The sequence below is a fragment of the Anoplophora glabripennis genome, unplaced genomic scaffold (genome assembly GCF_000390285.2).
Source record: "Anoplophora glabripennis isolate ALB-LARVAE unplaced genomic scaffold, Agla_2.0 scaffold1061, whole genome shotgun sequence".
Lineage (NCBI taxonomy): Eukaryota > Metazoa > Arthropoda > Insecta > Coleoptera > Cerambycidae > Anoplophora > Anoplophora glabripennis.
In genome coordinates this window covers 98,400-103,992 of record NW_019417224.1, presented here as the reverse complement: position 1 = coordinate 103,992, position 5,593 = coordinate 98,400, and positions in this window count along the sequence as shown.

Below are 5,593 nucleotides of genomic sequence, written 5' to 3'. Positions count from 1 at the left end.
TTGGGATTTGCGACAACAAAAGCTAAAGTATTGATTTCATCATTTTCTCTATTCTGTATATTATAAGATTTAGCTCTCGGTTTTTGAAAAGAACCAAACTCACACAAGTTATCATAGAGTCGGCTAAAAATTCTCTTTTCTGGCTGATGACGCTCTGGGTATCTCTCCAAATATAAGTTTAAAGCTGTGTCACTATTTTTTTCACTTTCAATGTAACACTCCAACATTTGAACTTTGTAAAGATTTTCGTACACCATTTTTATACCTTTCGAAATTGAAACCAAATAATAGACGTTTAACAAGCTTTCAATCAGTCAAAAATAAACTAACTGTCAATGTTAAACAACAAAAGACGAATAAATAAATAACATGGCCAACTGAAAAAATATCTATACATTTTTGCATTTTTCTTCATTTAGGCAAATAAAAAGTTTATTATATATGGCTTAAAAGGTAAAAAAAATGGGATGGCCAAATAGAGGGTGTTCTATTTAAAAAAACCTATGTTTATGTAATATCGGTAAAACTGTGCGATTTGTAAAAAATCTGAGTACGCTACTGGCTTCCTAATAAAAAATAGAACAAATAATGTCCACACTTTTTTCTTCTAAATTGAATGACAACGGAGATAGAGAGGTTAATGTAAATGGACCATTTTAAGAAAACCCTGTATATCTAAAACTAATCAAGTTAGCCAAGATCTTTTGGTACCAGCGAAGTAAACTCAAAAAAAGAGGACGGGACATGGAATCAGATTTTTTTGTATTTATCACCGTTTTGGCTGTACCCTATAAAACTATCGAAAATCAGCCACCCTGTACACGTCGATAGTTATAGGCATGTAGACCTTGTTTAATATTCTTCCAACCTGAAATGTTAGTAGCTCATCTAATCAATTCTGTTAAGGAAATCTTTTAAGATATGTAGTACCGTTGGCCGAGGAACATTTATTTGCCTTGAAATGTTCCGTATGCTAGTCGTAGGATCTTGTTCAATAGCGTCAAGGATCTCCGCTTCCCTATTAATCCTGGGACGTCCTTGACCCGGTGCCTTTCGAAAAGTGGCGATTGCAGCTATGTTGCGGAATACCGTAGGGAATATCCTCCTTGACGGCAGCCTTCGGATTGGAAACCTTCTCCCGTACTCGCGTTCTGCCGCTGCAGCATTACCATCGCAAAAGCCATAAATAAATATCATATCAACTAACTCTTGACCCGTAAACTCTTCCATTTTTTTCGCTTAGAACTATTAAATTGGTAATAGGGTTGACAATACTTTGACATAAGAATACCTTGATAATTTTGTTTAAATTACTATGAAATTGACCAAAGTGGGATTAATTCAAGAGCGATTTTCTCATAAACCGTTAAAGATAACGATTTGAAACAAGAGTACATTTTTAACGTAAAACAGTTCGGGAAAACGGAATTTGCTGTCCAATTTGTTAAAAAGTCAAAGATGAAAAAGTTACACACGCAAAGTACCAAGGGCCCCCCCGTACCCACCCCAATGGACCTTAAGGAAATAAATGGACTAGTCCATCAAATTGCTCATCAAAATTTAGCTGTGTATACCAAATTTCATTCATTTATCACAACGCGATTGAGAGATAATTGCAAAAAAATTATTTCCTTTCCTCCCTCTTCAATGGGTCCCTGTGCCCTTAGGAAGCATTTCCGGACCCATGTTCATTTGAACTTTTTTACTTAGTTTTGATCATAGAATCGGCCTGTTCAGGGTTGGCAGCTAATTATGAGACACCCTATATATACATTGTTGGATTAGTCGCAAATTAAACATTAAAATTTTGAAAAATAAAGGATCCTTATAAATTGTAGGTACTTCTGGCTGCTATAAACATTGTTTTTTTTTTCACATATTTCATTTTGCTTTATTGAAGAAATAATACGTATCTTTTAAAAATTTGAATTAAATTAGGGCATTAAAATAATATACAGCATTCATGATTTATAAAAATAAAAGCTTTTTTTTCTTATTATAAAAAGTGATTTACTGTTACTCAATTCTACTTTTTTTGGCAGGAATGAATGCATCAGTTTCATCACCATCTTCATCGACTTGTAAGAAATCTTTCTTCAAAAATGCTTTCTGTAAATTCTTTGGTATCAACTGCAATTTTTTTTAAATTATTTCCTGCAGTTGTAAGAGCAATTGCACAACATAAGCTGCGGAAAACACTGCTTGAAATGTACGGAAATTTGCAAAAATAGATGAAAAGTTACTTTAAGTACCTTAAGTTGTAGGTAATTTAATTGTCTGCAACATAAACAATTAATTTTCCGATATGTCGTCTAGATTTTCATGGACAGTAAAAAAAAGTGAAATAACACGTAAATTTGCAACTTATTTGCAATTTGCCAACTCTGAGTCACTTCTTTCGAGTTACTTTTTTGATATTATCATTCTACTTATCATTCCTCCATCATAAAGTGCAATAAAATGTCTACTGATAATTTTTTCACGTTCAAACTCTAATTCTGTAAATATACTGTTAGAAATTTCAATTTTCTTCTCAATTGATTCCTCAAGATATCCTTCCGCAACCGTCGCCAGACCACCAGCCTTTCTCGTCTCGTCCTTTAAGTCTGGCGAAATCAGCTCCAGGATCAGGTAGCAACGTAGCAGGTTTCATTAAAAACGACTGGTAGGTATTCACAAGTTCAATATAATTTTCTTATTCATAATTTAGTCACATCTTGGGACATATTTATATTTTCATATAAAAGGAAATGTGTATGTAGATTTCATACAAAACAATTGTAGTAAATCCAAATGATATAAAAAGAATGAAATAGGAGGAACTAAATTTATAGACAATTCATTAATTCGGATATGCATACAGTTGAGCCGTTGGATCTTTACGTATACGTTACCAAGCATAATCGTATGAACTAAGATTTCAAACGAGTTCAAATCAATGGTTTTGTTCATGAAATACTGTTAGTTTAAGAAATAGTGAGGATTCACATATGTATAATGATAACATATTTTGTGATTTTTGCATAATAACAACAGTTTAAAGTCCACCAAAACCAAACAACCTTAACCTCAATTTACTGAAACAACCACATAACTCACAGAAAATTCTCCTATAACAACAAAGACCGTAGGAAGGAAACTATGCTAGTCAAATATATGTCTACATTTTAAGCGCACAACGAACGACAACATGACTCTCTTTCTCATTCATCAGGGACAATTAATAACCTCTGTTGGAACTAATGTCAGTCGCACAAAACATGAAGGCGATTGCTCGTCCTTTTCTATCATTAGTTAATTCAGGTTGATCAATAATTATGTTGATGACGTGAACGTAGAGATCCAACGGCTCCACAGTATATGTAAATGTATTTCTTCTATTAGTATAGTCATTGAAGCTGAAAATCAGCTGTAACCTCCGAATTCTTTGAAACTGCATGGATTTGCATCTTAGGCTCAAGTTCAAAAGTGACATAAGCCCGATTGACGCTTTTTGTTTATTAGGGGTAAAAAGTACCCCTAAGTGAAAAAAATTGAAAAAATTAAGTTTATTGATAAAAATCTTGTTCAAGCACAAATATTAAATAATGTTCCATGTTCTTGAACATGTTTTATGATAATATATTTGATCTTTTCGATCCTTTATTTAACCCTTTAAAACTACCCCTATGCAAAAAATGATAAAAATTACTTTTTAAAGATTGGGAATAATTAAATCGTGCAATTATTTAAAATAAAAGTTACCTTATAGCTAATAAAATAATTTTTCCATTTCAACCCCTAAAAACCATCGAGAAATATGATAAAAAATTACTTTTTAAAATATTGGAATGCTTTAACGGTGCAATTATTTAAAATAAAAATTCCCTCATTGCTTATGAAATAATTTGTATCCCATAACACATTTCAACCCTTATATATCACCCCTGTGCTAAAAAAATGATAAAAAATTACGTTTTAAATCTTGGAATGCTATAATTGTGCAATAATTTAAAACAAAATTCCCTTATATTGTTTATGAAAGAATATTTTACTTTTGCCATTTTCAACTCTTATAAAATTTACCAATATTAATGTAAAATATTTTTATTATAATCGATTTTTAAATATAATCAATCATAAAAAATTGCTACGCTGCATATAAATAAACACACTTATTTTATTTGTATAATAATATACAGGGTCGGAAAGTCTCCATGGTTCATCGGCCGTTACTTGAGAGCGATAAAGTAAGTCACAGAAATCCGTGCGATAGAGAAAGATGGCTATAATGAAGGCGTCTAATAGTCACCGACCATTTCGCCCTTCCACAAATAAGAAGTGGATCTTATTTGTGGAAGGACGAAATGGGCGGTGACTATTAGACGCCTTCATTATAGCCATATTTCTCTATCGCACAGATTTATATGACTTTCTTTATCGCTCTCACGTAACGGCCGATGAACCATGGGGACTTTCCGACCCTGTATAATATATAAAAATGAGAAAGCCTATTTTGCTCCGAAAAAATGTCATGTTTTACTATAACTCGGTTAATTTTGAAGCTATCCTACAAAAAAGCATTTTAAAGATAATTTCAAGGGCTGTAAGATCGTTTACATATAAAACCTTTTAAGTCCTTCGTTTTTTAAAGGGAAAGAATCGAAGGGCTCCAGACAGGTCGTTTTTTTCACTAAAATGGGTACTTCAAGCGGAGATATCTCTTTTATTTTTTATGCTATAGGAATAAAAAAAAGCAAAATATTTGTTTTAAAAAAAGCTACATTTTTGTTGTCTATCATATTTTACATATCTTTCATAGTTTCAGAATTATTATATAAATAAGGCAATTTTTTTTAATAATGAAAAATACGTTTTCAAGTTTTACCGTACATTATTAAAAAAATGCGCATTCTAAACCAGTCTAACTTTAGGATCGTATGAAAAACACTAAAACAAAACTAATTGCAAAGGGTCTACGATTAATTTTGATTCTGATCGAAATGGTACAGCGTTTTCTGCTCATTTTTCCTTAAAAAATATGAGCAACCCATCTGTATTTGACGATAACTCTTTCAATTTTGCTCTAATTAACTTTTATAAGTACTCATTTTGAAGGTCTTTTTGAGTACTACAAAAAACTCCTGAAGCGTTATACACGTAAAATTAATCCTTTTTCCGTTATTTGACATCGATTCGAGTATTCCCCCCAAAACAAGTCCTCTTCCACTAACTATATTTGGCTTTGTATAGGACATACAACACTTTTTAAAAACCAATTTTCTTTGTTTATTGTTAAGCTACATTTTTGTTCATTGCACTTTTTTTTAATAAAATGCGTAGTTTTTGAATTATTCGCGAAAAATACTTTGAAAAAGTGTTTATTTTTTCACTCAAATAATTAAAAAACTATGGATATCTCGAAAAAATTCTTCGAATATTTTTTGCTCAAAATTTGATTCTCTATCAATTTTCAGCGTTATTTATCAAAACAAACAGGGTGGAAGCGTCAATCGGCGCTATGTCACTAATGTTCATTGGCCTTTTCTCTAACTATCTGCCAAATTTCAAGTCGATCGGTTGAGTTTCAAAGAATTCGGAGGTGAAAAGCTTC